Below are 21138 nucleotides of genomic sequence, written 5' to 3'. Positions count from 1 at the left end.
GAGAGTCAAAATGAGAAAACAAATCCAGAAAATAACCTTTTCTGATTTGGTAAGATTTATTTTTCAAATTATGGTGGAAAATAAGTATGTGGTCACCTAAAAACATGCAAGATTTCTGGCTCTCACAGACCTGTAACTTCTTCTTTAAGAGGTACCTCTGTCCTACACTCATTACCTGTAGTAATGGCACCTATTTGAACTTGTTATGAGTCTAAAAGAACCTGTCCACAACCTCAAACAGTCACTCTCTCCAAACTCCACTATGGAAAAGACCAAAGAGCTGTTGGAAGGACAACAGAAACAAAAATTGCAGCCCTGCACCAGGCTGGGAAGGCTGAATCTGCAATTGGCAAGCAGCTTGTGATTAAATCAACAGTGGGAGCAATAATAAGAAAATGGAAGACATACAAGACCACTGATAATTTCCCTCGATCTGGGGCTCCACGCAAGATCTCACCCTGTGGGGTCAAAATGATCACAAGAATGGTGAGCAAAAATTCCACATGGGGGGACCTTGTGAATGACCTTCAGTAACACACTACTCCGCCAGGTACTCAGATCCTGCAGTGCCAGATGTGTCCCCCTGCTTAAGCCATTACATGTCTGGGCCCATCTGAAGTCTGCTAGAGACCAATTGGATTATCCAGAAGAGTATTGGGAGAATGTCATATGGTCTGATGAAACCAAAATAGAACTGTTTGGTAGAAACAAAACTCGTTGTGTTTGGAGGAGACAGAATGCTGAGTTGCATTCAAAGAACATCATACCTACTGTAAAGCATGGGGTTAGCAACATCATGCTTTGGGGCTGTTTCTTTGCAAGGAACTAGGATGACTGATCCGTGCACATAAAAGAATGAAAGGTGCCATGTATCATGAGATTTTGAGGGCAAACATCCTTCCATCAACAAGGGCATTGAAGATTAAATGTGGATGGGTCCTGCAGCATGATAATAATCCCAAGCACATGGCCAGGGCAATGAAGGAGTGGCTTTGTAAGAAGCATATGAAGGTCCTGGAGGGGCCTAGCCAGTCTCGAGAACTCAAACCCATAGAAAACTTTTGGAGGGATTTGAAAGTCCGTATTGCCCAGCGATAAGCACAAAACATCACTGCTCTAGAGGAGATCTGCATTGAGGAATGGGCCAACATACCAACAACAGTGTGGGCCAACCTTGTGAAGACTTACAGAAAACATTTGACCTCTGTCATTGCCAACAAAGGCTATATAGCAAAATATTGAGATGAACTTTTGTTAATGACCAAATACTTATTTTCCACCATAATTTTCAAAATAAATCTTGCCAAATCAGGCAAAGCGATTTTCTTGATTTGTTTTCTCATTTTGACTCTCATAGTTGTGGTCTACCTATGATGTCAATTATAGGATTCTCTCATCTTTTTAAGTGGGAGAACTTGCACAATGGGTGGCTGACTAAATACTTTTTTCTCCACTGTATATCATGCAGTTATTGCAGCTTGTACCTGTTCACACTAAGGAGGTGGTGGTCAGGTTTTTTTACTATTAATTTACAAACTACCTGTGTGTCCATTTAATTGTAGGCTCATAGCCCGAGAGTGGCATGTCCAGTAGTATAGGCCCCTTCAGAAGGAAGTCACCTTGCCATGGTTGATGGGCACACGTGAATTGGCCAATTTTTGCGCTAAGAACTTTCATTTTTGTAAGTACATCTTATTGAGTAACAATTCAATGTTTCCAGGTTTTTTATCTATCTTGGCCCTTACAGAGTGTTGCTGTGTTATCTTTCTTTAGAAAGCTAGATAGATAGATACAAAAATGAAGGCAGCACTCCCAAAAAAAGAAAATTAGAAAAATTTAATAGCCCATAGTGACAGCAACATTTCGGTCCAATTGAGGACCTTTCTCAAGCAGTATTACAGTGCATATGCCAAAATATTTAAAGGTGTTATCAATCAGTACATCAAGTAAATTCCATATCCATAATTCATATAGAATACTATATATTAATTATGTACAGAGTAGTGCACATATTGCATGCTTACATTCATCTATACACGGTATATAAACTCCTTATCGTGTCTGTAATCGAAATCGCGGGCCGCTGATCGGTCGCGACCGCCAGGCCCCCCGCCAGGCCGCAACCAATCAGCGACAGGCGCAGCTGTTTGTAACGGTAAGCTGCGCCTGCCGCCGATTGGTCGTGGCCGCCAGGCCCCCGCCAGGCCACAACCTATCAGCGACAGGCGCAGCTGTTTGTAACGGTAAGCTGCGCCCGCCGCTGATTGCTCGCGGCCGTCTGGACGCGACCAATCAGCGGCCAGCGCAGTCGGGGACAGCGCTCAATCAGCTGTAGGGATTATTCCGTTAAAAAGATAAAAAAAAAAATTAGTATCACCGACGGCCTCCAATGTCCTTTCCACCCGCCCGGCCTCGCGGTCCCAGTAAGGCTTTGCGACTTAGACCCGCGATAACGTCACTCTCATGAGAGCGCGACATTATCAGCGGTATAAGCCGCAAAGCATTACTGGGAACATGAGGGCGGGAGCGTGGAAAGGACATCGGAGGCCATCGGAAGGTGGCATTGGGTAGCAAAAACAAAAACACAAACATACTCACCTTCCGGCGGCCCTCAGACTATTTTCCTTCTCTCTCCAGCGCGCCCGGCATCGCGGTCCCAGTAATGCTTTGCGGCTTATACTGCTGATGACGTCCCCTCTCGCGAGAGTTACGTCATCGACGGTCTTTAGCGCTAAACATTACTAACACCGCGATGCTGGCTGCATGGAGAGGAGAGCGGGGGGGTGCACCTGCAATGCTGATTGGTCGCAGACAGAGGCCTGCACCAGTGATTGGTCGGGGATACAGGGACGCATTGCTTGTTGCTGCATCACTCATTACACTGGCGCCAGACGCAGCGCACATTGGTCACGACACTGAGTGCCGTTACTGCTGCGTCACTGATAAAACTGCCGAACACGGCCGCATGCGCTAATTGCTCACGACGTTGAGTGCCATTACTGCTGCTTCAGAAGGCAGCAACACTCATTGGTGGCGGCTACATGGCCGCGGCGATGATTGGTCACGACACTAGGTGCCATTACTGCTGCGTCACTGATTAAACTGCCGCACATGGCTGCATGCGCTGATTGCTCACGATGCTAAGTGCCATTACTGCTATGTCAGAGGGCAGCAACGCTCTTTGGTGGCGGCTACATGGCTGCGGCACTGATTAGTCTTGACAATGAGTGCCATTACTGCTGCGCAACTCATTACACTGCCGCACATGGCCACATCACTGAGTACCAAAGCACAGTCCCGCCTAGAGCCGTTCAAGCCATCACTGCTGCCGCACTCATTAAACAGGTGAACACGGCTGCATCGCTTACTGCCGAGGTACAGCCGCTCAAGCCATCACTGCTGCGTAACTCATTAAACAGCCGTATCGCTTAGTGCCCAGGAACAGTAATGCTGCCAGCCGCTCAAGACATCACTGCTGCGTCACTCATTAAACAGACACACATGGCCACATCGCTTAGTGCCCAGGAACAGTACTGCTGCCAGCCGCTCAAAGCATCACTGCTGCGTCACTCATTAAACAGACGCACACGGCCGCATCGCTGAGAACAGAAGCACAGTCCAGCCTACAGCCGCTCAAGCCATCACTGCTGCCGCACTCATGAAACAGGCGCACATGGCTGCATCGCTTACTGCCCAGGAACAGCAATGCTGCCAGCCGCTCAAGGCATCACTGCTGCGTCACTCATTAAACAGACACACATGGCCGCATTGCTTAGTGCCCAGGAACAGTACTGCTGCCAGCCGCTCAAAGCATCACTGCTGCGTCACTCATTAAACAGACGCACACGGCCGCATCGCTGAGTACAAAAGCACAGTCCAGCCTACAGCCACTCAAGCCATCACTGCTGCCGCACTCATGAAACAGGTGCAAACGGCCGCATCGCTTACTGCCCAGGAACAGTAATGCGGCCAGCCACTCAAGGCATCATTGCTGCGTCACTCATTAAACAGACGCACACAGCCGCATTGCTTAGTGCCCAGGAACAGTACTGCTGCCAGCCGCTCAAGGCATCACTGCTGCGTCACTCATTAAACAGGCGCATACGGCTGCATCACTGAGTACAAAAGCACAGTCCAGCCTACAGCCACTCAAGCCATCACTGCTGCCACACTCATTAAACAGGCGCACACGGCTGCATCGCTTAGTGCCCAGGAACAGTACTGCTGCCAGCTGCTCAATTCATCACTGCTGTTTCACTCATTAAACAGGCGCACACTACCATCGCTGAGTACACACCGCATCGCTGAGTACAAAAGCACAGTCCAGCCTACAGCCGCTCAAGCCATCACTGCTGCCGCACTCATTAAACAGGCGCACACGGCCGCATCGCTTACTGCCCAGGAACAGTACTGCTGCCAGCCGCTCAAGGCATCATTGCTGTATCACTCATTAAACAGACGCACACGGCCGCATCGCTTACTGCCCAGGAACAGTACTGCTGCCAGCCGCTCAAGGCATCACTGCTGCGTCACTCATTAAACAGGCGCACACTGCCGCATCGCTGAGTACAAAAGCACAGTCCAGCCTACAGCCGCTCAAGCCATCACTGCTGCCGCACTCATTAAACAGGCGCACACGGCTGCATTGCTTAGTGCCCAGGAACAGTACTGCTGCCAGCCGCTCAAAGCATCACTGCTACATCACTCATTAAACAGGCGCACATGGCCACATCGCTTACTGCACAATCACAGTCCAGCAAACAGCTGCTCAATGCATCACTGCTGCGTCACTCATTAAACAGGCACACACAGCTGCATTGCTTAGTGCCCAGGCACAGACCAGCTGACAGCTGCTCAAAGCATCACTGCTGCATCACTCCTTAAACAGGTGCACATGGCCGCATCACTGAGTACCAAAGCACAGTCCCGCCTACAGCCGCTCAAGCCATTACTGCTGACGCACTCATTAAACAGGTGTACATGGCTGCATCGCTTACTGCCGAGGTACAGCCACTCAAGCCATCACTGCTGCATCACTCATTAAACAGACGCACACGGCCGCAATGCTTAGTGCCCAGGAACAGTACTGCTGCAAGCCGCTCAAGGCATCACTGCTGCGTCACTCATTAAACAGACGCACACGGCCGCATCGCTGAGTACAAAAGCACAGTCCAGCCTACAGCCGCTCAATCCATCACTGCTGCCGCACTCATGAAACAGGCGCACACGGCCGCATCGCTTACTGCCCAGGAACAGTACTGCTGCCAGACGCTCAATGCATCACTGCTGCGTCACTCATTAAACAGTACTGCTGCCAGCAGCTCAAGGCATCACTGCTGCATCACTCATTAAACAGGCACACACGGCCGCATCGCTGAATACAAAAGCACAGTACAGCCTACAGCCGCTCAAGCCATCACTGCTGCCGCACTCATTAAACAGGCGCACACTGCTGCATCGCTTAGTGCCCAGGAACAATACTGCTGCCAGCCGCTCAAGGCATCACTGCTGCGTCACTCATTAAACAGGCGCACACGGCCGCATCACTTATTGCCCAGGCACAGACCTGTTGACAGCCGCTAAAGCCATCAGTGTTGCATCACTCAAGGCATCACTGCTACGTCACTCATTAGACAGGCACACACGGCCGCATCGCTTACTGAACAATCACAGTCCAGCCGACAGCTGCTCAATGCATCACTGTTGCATCACTCCTTAAACAGGCGCACACGGCTGCATCGCTTACTGCCCAGGCACAGTCCAGCTGCCAGCCGCTCAAGGCATCACTGCTGCGTTGATCATTACACAGGCACAGTCCAGCAGACAGCCGCATCGCTGATTCGTCGCACAGCTGATTGCTCACTTATTTGTCGCCTCAACACGGCTACATCGCTTATTTCACAGTGAACGTTCTGTCAGTCACAGTGCGCTGAAGAAATAATTCTTTACTAAACACTATCACGATTTACGCTTACTGTCTTCCAATGGGTCGTAAGCTAAAATACGCCAATGACGATGACAAAAAAGCAGCAGCAAGGCAACCACAACATCGACACCAAGCGACACTTCAACAAACTGTCGCTAGACTAAACCAGGATGCCGAATATCACAGACAACATCGGGAACAGGAAACAACACAACAAACTGCTGCTAGACAAGTCCAGGATGCACAATCTCACAAACAACGTCGAGTTAATGAATCTTCACAATCCAAAGCAAACAGACAACAGAACAATCGGCAAATTCATAAAAACCGAATACTGTACCAACTAACGCAAGCGCAGCAAAATATTCAACAACTTGCACGTTACGTAACACACAGCGAAACTACAATTATTCAACACTACTGTGGGAATATGAATGCTGTTTGCTCTAAATGCAACTCTCTGAATTTCATTAATGAAGAACCATCTGACAACCAGTTTACTCAATGCTGCCAAAAAGGAAAAGTTATTCTACCAAGACCTCAGTACTCAGATCTCTTTGAGCAATTAATGAAAGGAATGCATCAACACAGTACAAATTTTATGGAAAATATCAGAAGCATCAACAGTTCTCATGCTTTTGTTTCTTTTGGAGCTAACTGTTAGGCATCGGGTTCCTGCCACTGCACAGCAGGAATCCAGAGTCTTGCACCCAGTGGTCTCCCATTCTTCTTCGGCTGCAGTGGTGCCTGCTCAGCAGATTCGTCCGTCCTGGCGCTCTGCCCAGGCCAAGTCCATGGGTTTGCTTGCTGCTGGCACCTCTGGCACAGCTATGACAATGCATGCTGCTCAGCAGCGAGATTCTCCAGGGACTAAGTCCTCATGTCAGGCCACTGAGCATGCCCGTGGAGTGATCTCCCATTGGAGATCGAGGGTCACGTGCTCAGGTCCTGCTCATGTTCAGATTGGCCCATCCGAGAAGCCAGGAAGGTCCTGGATGCCCGTGGCTATAAAAGGTTCGCATGGCTGCTCGCCCATGCGCTAGTATAGACTGTATTTACAGACTATGTGGAGTGAGTGATTTATGCACGTATGAATGTCTCTGGTGAATGACTCATTAAGAATCCCCTATCCTTGGTGCGTATGTGTTGTGCAGCCCAGCCTGCTAGCACCCAGGCTTAGGCGTAGGTAGGTCTGAGGTTGAGTCAGGCATCTGGCCTCACCAGGGACTCGGCACGCCACAGTGCACGTGCTCTATAGCCAGCGTCTATAGCGGTGCTCGCGGCAGCGACGCCGCGCGTTCAGTGGGCCTAGAAGGACTCTAACCCCGTGTCCATCTACTTTCAGTGGTGGTGCAGCTCTGAATGTCTCTGGTGAATGACTCATTAAGAAACCCCTACCCTTGGTATGCATGTGTTGTGCAGCCTAGCCTGCTAGCGCCCAGGCTTAGGCGTAGGTAGGTCTGAGGTTGAGTCAGGCATCTGGCCTCACCAAGGACTCGGCACGCCTCAGTGCACGTGTTCCATAGCCAGCGTCATTGGGCCTAGAAGGACTCTAACCCCGTGTCCTTGGGGTAGAGTTCTGTGGCCGTACACTGTGCGCTCTTTTGGCTGAGCTCTGTGAGTTAACAGGCTCCGGCATCTACTTTCAGCGGTGGTGCGGCTCTGTGCAGTAACAGAGTTCGCCCCGTTCACATTGGGTGACGTAACCCACGTGTGACCGGTTTCACACTGCTTAATTCTTTCGCCATTACTTAGCAGCAGTGTATCACCTCTGCACGGTGGACCCCGGGCTGCGAGCGCACCTACTATTACTTTATAATTTGGTGCGTTCCGCCAGCCCTAACATTATACTAGCGCCAGGGTCTGGCTAGTAATGGCGGATGAGCAGCGACTGCTGCAGTACATCCGGCAGCTGCAGGGCAGGTTGGCGGCTCTCCAGCGTTTAGCCTCAGCTGCAGATGTTACTGCGGTCGCTGCTCAGGCAGTCACAGAGGCTGTCTCCCATGTGACCACAGCCATCCCTGCCCCGACTTTGTCCCGCCTCCCGCTGCCCGAGAAGTTCTCGGGTGTTAGTGCTTCTTGTAGGGGTTTCGTAAGCCAGTACTCTATACAGCTGGAGCTGCTGGCCGCACGATTCCCCTCTGAGCTGGCTAAAGTGGGATTTATTATTTCACTCTTGTCGGGAAGGGCTTTGGAGTGGGCCACACCGCTGTGGGAGCGTGGTGATCATGTGGTGCAGAGTGTCTCGCGGTTCTTGTACACTCTAAATCAGGTCTTCCTGGGGCCACGAGTCACCCATGACACCGCGCTCCGGCTGCTGGCATTATCACAGGGCTCGTCCATGGTCACTTTGCCATCCAGTTCCGGACGCTGGCTTCAGAGTTAGAGTGGCCAGATAAGGTCCTCATTCCGGCATTCTGGAGAGGTTTGGCTGGCCATGTGAAGGACGCTCTTGCCACCAGGGAGATTCCCGCTACACTGGAGGAGCTTATCACTGTCTCCACCCGTATTGATCTTCGCTTCGCCGAGCGAAGGTTGGAGCGGGCCCAGTGTAGGCAGAGGTTTAGGTTGGCACCTAGCTTTGCTAAACCACTAGAATCTTCCGATCGGGTGTCCGAGTGTCAGGGGGCTTCCCGTGAGGCCCCGGTCCGCTCGAGCTCCTGTGAACTGTCATGTTTGCCGGCAGTCCGGTCACCTTGCCAACCGGTGCCCACAGCAGCTGGGAGAACACTCACGCCTAGTGGCCATAGGAGGCGGCGCACTAGAATCAGCAGCGTTTTCCTCCAAGCTGTCCTTTAAGGGGACACTTGAGGTTGATTCTTCCACTCTGGCGGTAGAGGTTTGCGTGGATTCCGGGGCAGAGGGCAATTTTATGTCATCAGCCTTCGCTCAACGGCATGCTATACCTCTTGTTATGATGTCTACACCAGTCACCGTCAGAGTGGTGAACGGCGCCACTCTACCCTCACAGATAACCCACCAGACCACCCCCTTGTTACTCTCAGTGGCTCCATCTCATCCGGAGACAATATCCCTCCTCGTCATGGCCGAGGGTATTGACCAGGTACTTCTAGGGGTCCCCTGGTTGCGGTACCACTCCCCCCATATAGAGTGGTCCTCAGGGAGGATTATTGGATGGAGTAAATCATGTGAGGGTAGATGTCTGAGGGAGTGCGTTCAGATTGCCTCCACCGAGGTTCCCGCTGATCTCTCCTCGCTCCCCAAACACTATCGACAGTATGCGGACGTGTTCTCCAAAAAGGCAGCGGAGACCCTTCCACTGCATCGCCCCTATGACTGTCCTATTGACCTCTTGCCAGGTGCTGAGACTCCCCGAGGTTGAGTCTATCCCCTATTTCTCCCGGAGACAGAGGCCATGTCTCAATACATCAGGGAGAATCTGGCAAGAGGATTCATTAGGAAGTCAGTGTCACCAGCGGGGGCGGGATTCTTCTTCGTCCAGAAGAAGAGTGGGGAACTACGTCCTTGCATTGATTACAGGGGTCTTAACGCCATCACCGTTAAGAATAAGTATCCTCTGCCCATGATATCAGAGCTGTTTGATAGGCTACGGGGAGCGAGAGTGTTTACCAAACATGATCTGCGGGGGGCTTACAACCTGATTCACATCCGTGATGGGGACGAATGGAAGACAGCATTTAACACCAGGGATGGGCACTATGAATACCCGGTGATGCCCTTCGGCCTCTGTAATGCCCCGGCCGTCTTCCAAGACTTTGTGAATGATATCTTCCTGGATATGCTTACCACCTCGGTTGTAGTCTATCTGGATGACATTCTCATCTACTCACCAGATATTGACTCCCACCGGAGAGATGTTTGCAAAGTTTTTGATCGCCTGCGGGCAAACTCCCTCTATGCCAAGTTGGAGAAATGCATGTTTGAGCAGGAGTCCTTGCCTTTCCTGGGCTGTATCATCTCCACCCGGGGGTTTGCCATGGATCCTGCCAAGCTATAAGCGGTGATGGATTGGCAGGAACCTCATTCTCTCAAAGCGGTGCAGCGCTTTATGGGGTTCATAAATTACTATCGCCAATTCATCCCCCACTTCTCGACTTTGGTAGCACCCTTGGTAGACCTCACCAAGGAGGGTGCAAACCCCAAGTTGTGGTTGGAACCGGTCTCCAAGGCCTTCTCCTCCATTAAGTCCCATTTCGCTAGCACTCCCATTCTGCATCGCCCCGATGTAGATAAGCCCTTCATTCTGGAAGTGGATGCCTCTTCCGTTGGTGCTGGAGCGGTCCTGTTTCAGAAGGACATGCAAGGTCGGAAACACACATGCTTCTTTTTCTCCAAGACCTTCACACCGGCTGAGAGGAATTATGCCATCCAGGACAATGAGTTGCTAGTGTTGAAGCTGGCCTTCTCGGAGTGGAGACACCTCCTGGAGGGGGCTCGCCATCCTCTCCAGGTGTTCACCGACCACAAAAACTTTGTGTATTTATAAACAGCCCAGCGGCTAAATTCTCGCCGGGCCAGATGGTCTTTGTTCTTTTCCCTGTTCCACTTCACCCTCCATTTTCTCTCCGGGGAGAAGAACGTCCGGGCCGATGCTCTCTCCCGCTCTGTGGTGTCATCGGAGGAAGAGGAGGAGGAGCCTCGGCTGATCGTCCCATCCGAGAGCCTGAGGACTGTGGCTCCGGTTGCCCTTGAATCAGTACTTCCGGGCAAGACATTTGTCCCTGCCCGTCTGCGACCGGAGGTCCTCTCTTGGGCTCATTCGTCCAGGGTGGGTGGACATTTCGGGATAAAACGGACCTCTGAGCTTCTGGCGAGGACGTACTGGTGGCCGCATATGGCCCGAGACGTCAGGGACTATATTCAGGCGTGTGCCTCTTTCGCCCAGAATAGGTCCTCTCGGCAGCGGCCCGCTGGGCTTCTTTTTCCTCTGCCAGTAGCGGACAGGCCCTAGGAGATGGTCGGTATGGATTTTGTGGTGGGGCTACCCAAGTCCAGTGGCAGCACGGCCATTTGGGTTGTCACCGACCATTTCTCTAAGATGGTGCACCTGGTACCTCTCTCCCGGTTACCTTCTGCGTGGGGCCTGGCAGCGTTGTTCATTAAGAACGTTTTCTGCCTACATGGCATGCCGGACAAGATTGTCAGTGACCAGGGTCCTCAGTTTGCATCCCGGTTTTGGAGAAAGCTTTGTTCCCTGCTCAGCATTGAGCTGAATCTCTCCTCGGCCTATCATCCTGAGACGAACGGATAGGTAGAGAGAGCCAACCGGACCCTGATCACATATCTTCGACATTTTGTCTTGGCCAGGCAGGACGACTGGGCATCCTTGCTGTCGTGGGCAGAGTTCGCTTTGAACAATGCTGTGGCCAACTCCACCGGTCAGACCCCATTCCTCCTAAATTACGGCCAGCATCCGCGCATCCCTGTGCCCATGCCCATGTCATCCACCGACTCCAGGGTGGCAGACTGGGCGGTGGAGGCACGCGACATTTCGGATCGCACCTAGGATGCTATCCGAGCTTCCAAGGAGAGAATGAGGACCTCCGCTGATGCACACCGGCGCCCTGCTCCAACTTTTGCCCCTGGCGACTTGGTGTGGCTCTCTGCCCGAAACATCAGGCTGCGGGTAGAGTCCGCTAAGTTCGCTCCGTGCTACATTGGCCCCTTCAAGGTCATCGAGCAGATCAGCTCTGTGGTCTACCGTCTGGCCCTTCCACCACACTTGGCTATCTCTGATACATTCCACGTGTCCCTCCTTAAGCCTGTTCACTTGTCCCGGTTCTCCGAGTCATCTGCCAGGACATCAGACTTGTCTTCGGACGAGTTTGAGATCAATGCCATCGTGGGATGCAAGGTGATGTGGGGCAAAACGTTTTATTTAGTGGATTGGAAGGGTCATGGTCTAGAGGCTCGGACTTGGGAGCCAGTGGAGAACATCCATGCTCCGCTCCTCATTGCGGCGTTTGAGCGTAGCGAAGCTCAGAGGGGAGGGGGCCCTAGGAGGGGGGTTAATGTTAGGGGTCAGGTTCCTGCCACTGCACAGCAGGAATCCAGAGCCTTGCACCCAGCGGTCTCCCATTCTTCTTCGGCCGCAGTGGTGCCTGCTCAGCAGATTCGTTGGTCCCGGCTCTCTGCCCAGGCCAACTCCGGGGGTTTGCTTGCTGCTGCCACCTCTGGCACAGCTATGACAATGCATGCTGCTCAGCAGGGAGATTCTCCAGGGACTAAGTCCTCATGTCGGGCCACTGAGTATGCCCGTTGAGTGATCTCCCATTGGAGATCGAGGGTCACGTGCTCAGGTCCTGCTCGTGTTCGGATTGGCCCATCCGAGAAGCCAGGAAGGTCCCGGACGCCCATGGCTATAAAAGGTTTGCATGGCCACTCTCCAATGCGCTAGTATAGACTGTATTTAAAGACTATGTGGAGTGAGTGATGTATGCACGTATGAATGTCTCTGGTGAATGACTCATTAAGAAACCCCTATCCTTGGTGCGCATGTGTTGTGCAGCCCAGCCTGCTAGCGCCCAGGCTTAGGCGTAGGTAGGTCTGAGGTTGAGTCAGGCATCTGGCCTCACCAGGGACTCGGCACGCCACAGTGCACGTGCTCTATAGCCAGCGTCTATAGCGGTGCTCGCGGCAGCGACGCCGTGCGTTCAGTGGGCCTAGAAGGACTCTAACTCCGTGTCCTTGGGGTAGAGTTCTGTGGCCGTGCACTGTGCGCTCTTTTGGTCGAGCTCTGTGAGTTAACAGGCTCCGGCATCTACTTTCAGCGGTGGTGCAGCTCTGTGCAGTAACAGAGTTCGCCCTGTTCGCATTGGGTGACGTAACCCACGTGTGACCAGTTTCACACCGCTTAATTCTTCCGCCATTACTTAGCAGCAGTGTACCACCTCTGCACGGTGGACCCCGGGCTGCAAACGCACCTACTATTATTTTATAATTTGGTGCGTTCTGCCATCCCTAACACTAATATTGAACCACCCCCTGGATTTGGACCGTATTGTTTTAAAATTCATGGCCAGATCTACCACCGCACTGGAACACTTCACCCAGAAATAGGACAACCACCAAAATTTGCAGAATTATACATCCTTGATACTAATGAGGCTACAGAACAAAGGCTAAACGTGAAAGAAAATGAAAAGTGTCATGCTGAACTAATGAACCAAATTGCCGCACATTTACAAAAAATAAGCCCATTTTCTGCTGCATATCACATGCTTAAAGAAGACGAAGCTGAGGAGGAACAGAGGGCTATACAAAATGGAACTAAAATGCCTTGTATTGTCATGGCCATTAAACAAGAACGTAAACAGGATCCCCGACTTTACAACAAACCACGTGTAAGTGAGGTCGCAGTTGTTTTTCAAAATGATGACGGAGAGCCTCCTTTTCAAAGAGATATATTAGTCCAACATAAGCCACAACAAAACAACCCTTTGGTTCCTAAAACACAACAAATTAGCATTTTAAACTGCAACCTTGATGCTCTTCTGTATCCATTATTCTTTCCAAGAGGTTATCAAGGGTGGCATGAAAACCTACACCAGCAAGGAAATTCAAGAAGAATTACACAACTGCAGTACTACAGTTTTCTTCTGTCTGTCCGAAATTACTTCAATCCTATTTTAAACGGTGGGAAACTAACACAACAGTACATAGTCGACGCATACGTTAAAATTGAAGCAAATCATCTAAATTACATATGTAAAAACCTAAAACAACTTAAAGTTGAAGACTACTGCGTTGTTCAAGAACATTTGCATAAACAATCCATTCAAAAGTGAATTCCAATTGGAAAAACAGTAATTCTCTCGTTGTCATTTGAAGGTTGCCCCCGCAACATGCAACAGCGTTATCAAGATGCAATGGCAATTGTAACAAAGTATGGAAGACCTGACATTTTTGTGACAATGATCTGTAATCCTAAATGGCCAGAAATTACAGAAAATCTAGAACCCTGGCAACAAGTTCAACACAGGCCAGACTTAGTTGCACGTGTATTTCGACTAAAACTCAGCAGCCTTTTCAAAGACATCAAAAATGGCTTTTTTGGAACTGTCGTAGCAATGGTACATGTAATAGAGTTTCAGAAAAGAGGTCTCCAACATGCGCACATACTAATTATTTTAGATGCGCATTACAAGTTTCGAACGGAAGAAGAAATAGACAACACAGTGTGGGCTGAAATTCCTAACCAACAACAGTATCCAGAACTGTAAATATATTTTGGAGTCTCTCATATTGTTCATGGCCCGTGTGGTGTATCAAATCCTAAAAGTCCATGCATGGAAAACGGAAAGTGTACAAAAGGGTTTCCAAAGGAGTTGAAACAGCACACTGTTAAAGACTTAGATGGCTACCCATCCTACTGTCGACAACACATTGAGAACATTGTTCACAACAAAAAACTTATAAATAACTCATGGATAGAACCATACAACCCATACTTATTAAAAAGTTACAACTGTCATATCAACGTAGAAATATGTGCTTCAATAAAAAGCGTAAAATATCTTTTTAAGTACATCTACAAGGGACATGACAAAGCTAACGTTGAAATACAACAGACAACAGTCAATCATGATGAATCATCAACTTTTGTGGAGTCAAGATATGTACGTGCTCCAGAAGCTGCTTGGAGAATATTTGAATTTCCAATGCATTCACAGTCCCATGCCATTATACGTTTAGCTATTCATTTACCAAACCAGCAGCAGCTTTATTTCTTTGAAGATGCTCAAGTTGAAGATATCTCAAAAACTTTAAGCACGACATCAACATTAATAGAATGGTTTTTCCTAAACCAACATGATGAAAACTCAAGGCAGTATTTGTATAGAGAGATTCCAGAACATTACGTTTGGATTAAAACTTGGATTCCAAGACAACGAGGACTTTGTAGAATAATTGGACGCATGTATACTGTTAGTGTGAAAGATCAAGAAAGATATTGTCTTCGGCTGTTATTATTTCATGTCAAAGGAGCAACAAGTTATGACGATTTAAAAACTGTTAACGGAGTGTTGCATGGTACATTTAAAGCTGCAGCTTTAGCTTTAGGACTTTTATTAGATGATACTGTGTGGATACTAACATTAGAAGACGCCGTTACCTTTCATATGCCTAAGCAACTTTGTGAATTGTTTGCCTACATCGTATTTGGCCCACCTACAAATCCGGCTCAACTTTGGACAAATTTCAAAGAACATATAATCCAAGATTATTGCTTACACCTAGAGTTGAGCGAAATGGGTCGAACAATTTCAAAAGTCGCCGCCTAGGATGAGGTCGGCCACGAGGTCGGCGACTTACGCGCCAAAGTCGCGTTTCAAAAGTTTGTTTAGCGCTCTTTTTCAGCCAATCAGGATCCACGGACACTGTGGGCAACGTGATGACATAGGCAGGGGTCGCCACCATCTTTCAGAAGGGCATGCAAGTGACTGGCTTGCTTTGGTGGGCGTCACAGGGGTTATAAAAGGGCATGCACGCCGACCGCCATCTTAGTTCTGCCGATCTTAGCATAGGGAGAGGTTGCTGATTCTGTAGGGAGAGCGTTAGGCAGGGAAGAAGACAAAAAAACTGCTTCTGCTGCTAGCGATTTTGCCTGTGCAACACACCAGTCACTGTGTGTGCAGTGCAAGGGGAGGCTATATTGTGGTGGATCAGCGGTGTTGGTTGTTAGGCTGCCTTCTAAGGCTTCCTGACAGCTGCATAGCTGTTTCCCCACTGCTCTGCAAACTGCTTTTTTAAAAGCAATCCCAATTTTTTTTTGTCCTGCTAAGGTACTGAGCGTGCATTTATTCACACCATACAGTGGTGTACGCTCCTCACACAGTACCATGTAACGGCTGTTATCACAGCCACAGTGAAGCTATCTGTGTGTCACTGTGGAAGGATAAGTGGAGGACTTGTTCCGTTCTTACAGATCTACACTCTAGGGAGATTCCTATTCTGCCCAATTCTACAATTCACTTTTTTCACACCTGTGCCATCGAGCCTGTGACATAGCGCTCTGATATTCAGTGGGCCTCACACAATCCAAAAGTGTACAGTGTCCACAAGTGTCTGCAGAAATTCAAAATCTCCCTTATCCTGTAGTCACTTTTTTCACACCTGCTGCATCGAGCCTGTGACATAGCGCTCTGATATTCATTGGGCCTCACACAATCCAAAAGTGTCCAGTGTCTGCAGAAATTCAAAATCTCCCTTATCCTGTAGTCACTTTTTTCACACCTGTGCCATCGAGCCTGTGACATAGCACTGTGATATTCAGTGGGCCTCACACAATCCAAGTGTCCAGTGTCCACAAGTGTCTGCAGAAATTCAAAATCTCCCTTATCCTGTAGTCACTTTATTCACACCTGTGCCATCGAGCCTGTGACATAGCACTGTGATATTCAGTGGGCCTCACACAATCCAAGTGTCCAGTGTCCACAAGTGTCTGCAGAAATTCAAAATCTCCCTTATCCTGTAGTCACTTTTTTCACACCTGTGCCATCGATCCTGTGACATAGCACTGTGATATTCAGTGGGCCTCACACAATCCAAGTGTCCAGTGTCCACAAGTGTCTGCAGAAATTCAAAATCTCCCAGAAATTCAAAATCTCCCTTATCCTGTCGTCACTTTTTTCACACCTGTGCCATCGAGCCTGTGACATAGCGCTGTGATATTCAGTGGGCCTCACACAATCCAAGTGTCCAGTGTCCACAAGTGTCTGCAGAAATTCAAAATCTCCCAGAAATTCAAAATCTCCCTTATCCTGTAGTCACTTTTTTCACACCTGTGCCATCGAGCCTGTGACATAGCGCTGTGATATTCAGTGGGGCTCACACAATCCAAGTGTCCAGTGTCCACAAGTGTCTGCAGAAAATCTAAATCTCCCCTGTCCTATAGACACCTTGTACCTTGTTTTGCATTACTATATAGTTTGTAGGATTTTGTCTACATTTCTACCAAAAATGAGGAAGGCTGGTGGAAGAGGCCGTGGAATTGGGCGGGGGTTGGCAGCTGGTAATGATGGTGTTGGTGGTGGATCTGATGGTAGTGGCAAAAGCAAAATAGGACCGAATGCAGGAGGTGTTGAGCCTGCGTCATCGTCTGGCTCCATAAGGCTTCTAAGGCTTAGTTTTCTAGGAGTTGGCAAACCGCTTTTAACGCCAGAGCATCAGGAAAAAGTTTTGTCTTACATTGCTGACTCAGCCTCCAGCTGTATCGCCTCCTCTTCTGAAGTTGTAAAAAGTAAAAGCACTGAGTCGTCATTGGAGGCTCATGTTCATGAACAACACCTTTCCTTGTGTCCTTCACCACAACCAAGATTGAAGGATGACGCAGGCCATACTACTGATTACTCCATGGAGCTGTTTTCACATACCATGCCTGGATTATCAAGTGAAATGGTGAATTACCCAGGCCAAGATGAATCTGACATGGAGTGCACTGATGCACAGCCGCTGATAGATGATTCTGCTAGTACATTCACTTAGAGCACTACATTGTCCTCGCAGTGTACAGAGCCAGATTCTGACCCTGATGAGACTCAGGTTCCCCTTCCCGCACATTATACCACCATACACGGTGACACAGAGGAAGGTGCACATGACATTGAAGAGGAGGTGATGGATGACCCAGTTGTTGACCCAGATTGGCATCCATTGGGGGAAGAGGGTGCTGCTTCCAATAGCTCACATGAGGAGCATCCACAGCAGACATCAACATCGCAACAGCTGTTATCTGGCAGGCCTGGAGCACTCCAAAGACAGGTTCCAAAAATCAAAAGAGTTGCTGGACAGCTTGTCCAGAGGGTCAAAACATCACAGCGTGCTAGGCCACAAAATGTCTGCCAAAGTAGGAAGAGTGCAGTGTGGCACTTTTTTGAACAAAATCCTCATGATCAGGCCAAGGTTATCTGTAAGAAGTGCGCAAAGACCTTTAGCCGAGGGAAAAATCTGAAAAATTTGAATACCATTTGCATGCTTAGACATTTAACCAGCATGCACTTGCAAGCGTGGACACAACACCAAACCTCAAGTGCCACATGTGCAACTGATCACAAAGAAGGTAGTCAGCAACGCTACATTGTTTCCCCCACTGTAAGCCCACCGGTTTGCACAGCAGCAAATGTTGAGGTGTCGTTGCAAGGCCACAGCAGTCAGGGAATCCCACTGTTATATCAACGAAATACTGAATCTAGGCCATCAGAAAGAACATCAACTCTATCACCATCATCAACCCTCTCTCAGTCCGCCCTGTCCACCACTACTTCCACCATATGCAGCTCTCAAGTCCAGCTCACCCTCCCAGACACTATGAGTAGGTCAAGAAAGTACTCAGTCTCTCATCCGCGTACACTGGGTTTGAACGCCCACATTGCCAAACTAATCTCGTTTGAGATGATGCCCTATCGGTTGGTGGAAAGCGCAGCTTTCCGCGAACTCATGGCCTATTGTGACGACTCCTGGAGTGGACCCTCTGGGTCGTGACACCAACCCTCCCAGGGCGAGCTGACCTAGTGAAGACCACCCCCTATACAGGGAGTGTCAGGGGCAAGCCCCAGGGGGTGAGGCACCACGACTGCTGGCACCAGGCGGCCGGCTCACAGGAGACACGAGTGGGTGAGAGTGTCTGCAGGAACGTGTAAAGTGTGGACACGGGAACACGTGGTATACAGAGACTTCGTTCGTCCGGGTGTGAGTGAAGCAGGAAGCGTGCAAGGAGCACGTCAGAGCACTGAGTCAGGCAGCAGGTGTGCCAGGAGGTGTAACAGAGTAAGAGACTGAGTACAGGATCAGAGTGTGTGCCCGGAGGCACAACTGAGTATAAGACAGAGCACGGAATCAGAGTGTGTGCCAGGAGGCACGACTGAGTATAAGACAGAGTACAGGGTAAGAGCGTGTGCCAGGAGGCACAACCGAGTATGAGACAGAGTACAGTGTCAGAGCATGTGCCAGGAGGCACAACCGAGTACGAGACAGAACACAGGGTCAGAGCATGTGCCAGGAGGCACAACCAAGTACAAAGCAGAGTGCAGATTCAGAGCGTGTGCCAAGAGGCACAACAGAGTGCAAGGCAGAGGACCTGAGTACAGCGCACAGCCAGGCAGGGACACGGCAGACCAAGCCAGGAGCACAACAATAATCAGGCACCTCCCCTAGGGGGAGGTCGTCTGATATAGCACATGACTACTACTGGTTCCGGGTCAGGACCTAGCCAGAAAGCACATGACCACTACAGGTTCCGGGTCAGGTCCTCCATTACCATAGAGAGGACCAAGCCCTATACAGCACTGACAGGAGCGCGCAAGCGCAAACGTGACATGTAGGAGGAGGCCCGGGGACGAGAGCTGCGCGTGCGCACCCTACGGGACCCCCGGAGTGACCGCAGCTCCGGAAGAGATGACGTCGGGACCGAGGTCCCGCCCCCAGGTGAGCACGGTGTGACAGTACCCCCCCTTTACGCCCCCTCTTTCTAAAACTGGAGAGGAACTTAGACAAAATCTGGGGTGCGTGGATATTCTCCCTGGGTTCCCATGACCTCTCCTCGGGGCCAAAACCCTTCCAATCGACCAGGAACATGGTTCTCCCTCTTACCTTCTTCATGGCCAAAATGTCATTCACCTCAAACTCATCCCCCAAGCCAACAGGCTGGGGTGAGTGGCCTGGAGAAGGATGAAATCGGTTAAGAACCACAGGTTTTATGAGAGACACATGGAAGGAATTGGGAATACGGAGTGAAGGAGGCAGCTTCAATTTGTAAGCAACATCATTAATCCGCCTGAGGACCTCAAAAGGACCAATGTAACGGGGACCCAGTTTGTAAGATGGTACCTTAAGGCGGACGTATTTGGTGGAGAGCCACACCTTGTCACCAGGGAGAAATGGAGGAACGTCCAGGCGCCTCTTGTCAGCGTGTAATTTCATTCTGTCCCGTGCTTTCTCAAGAGCGGTTTTGGTCTCCTGCCATACCCTGGAGAACTCCACAGACTGAGAATCGGCAGCAGGTACCCCCGAGACAGTAAGTACCGGTAGAGGCACATTGAGATGCTGTCCAAAGAAGATGAAGAAAGGAGACTTGGTAGACGATTCACTGGAGTGATTATTGTAGGCGAACTCAGCCCAAGGAAGTAGACCGACCCAGTCATTCTGATGAGCATTAGAAAAATGCCGGAGATAGGATGTAAGGATCTGGTTGGTACGTTCCACCTGCCCATTGGTTTGGGGGTGATAGGCGGAAGAGAAATCCAATGACACTTTCATGAGTCCGCATAGAGCTCTCCAGAACCGGGAGGTGAATTGGACCCCTCTATCCGACACGATGTGCTGGGGGAAGCCGTGAATCCTGAAGATATGGGAAATGAAGATCTTCGCCAAGTCAGGAGCAGAGGGTAGTCCGGGAAGAGGAATGAAGTGAGCCATCTTTGAAAATCGGTCTACAACCACCAAGACCACAGTACAACTGGAAGAACAAGGCAGATCAGTAATGAAATCCATGGCTATGTGCTGCCATGGAGCCGACGGAATGGGAAGCGGGAACAGAAGACCGGAGGGTGGTTGTCTGGGTATCTTGTTCTGGGCACAGGATGGGCAAGATGCTACAAAGTCTCTAACATCCTGGGAGAGTGAAGGCCACCAATAATGGCGAGAGATTAAGTCCAAAGTCTTTTTGACACCAACGTGGCCGGCAATCTTGGACGAATGTCCCCAATTTAGCACTCGTTTTCGGTTATTCTCAGCCACAAAGGTTCTTCCCGGAGGTAACGTGGTTAACTTGACAGGAGCCACAGTAATTACTTTGGATAAATCAATGATATGAGAGGGTTCTTCCTCTGCATCAGACGACAGGAATGATCTTGACAACGCATCCGCTCTAACGTTCTTATCGCCGGGCCGAAAATGTAGCTCAAAGTCAAAGCGGGCGAAGAATAGGGACCACCTGGCTTGCCGAGGATTGAGCCTCTGTGCGGACTGGATGTACGCCAGGTTCTTATGGTCTGTGAAGATCTTGAATGGATGTATGGCACCCTCCAGTAAGTACCTCCACTCCTCCAAGGCCAACTTAATGGCCAATAGCTCTTTGTCGCCAATGGAGTAGTCCTGCTCAGTGGAGGAAAATACTTTAGAAAAGAAGCCACAGGTGACAAAACGTCCAGAAGAGGATTTCTGCAGAAGGACTGCGCCAGCCCCAGTAGAGGATGCGTCTACCTCGAGAGTGAAAGGTCTACTAACCTCAG

The 21138-nt window shown here is 49.9% G+C and overlaps 1 pseudogene; it reads left to right on the top strand.

Annotated features, from left to right (window-relative positions):
- Positions 1-5984: 5984 nt before the first annotated feature.
- LOC141094551 (uncharacterized) overlaps positions 5985-21138 on the top strand; it is a 29148-nt pseudogene continuing 13994 nt past the window's right edge.

This window comes from Dendrobates tinctorius, unplaced genomic scaffold (genome assembly GCF_039654945.1).
Source record: "Dendrobates tinctorius isolate UK_male_01 unplaced genomic scaffold, ASM3965494v1 ptg000003l, whole genome shotgun sequence".
NCBI classification, from domain to species: domain Eukaryota; kingdom Metazoa; phylum Chordata; class Amphibia; order Anura; family Dendrobatidae; genus Dendrobates; species Dendrobates tinctorius.
This window is presented reverse-complemented; position numbering and strand designations above follow the sequence as displayed.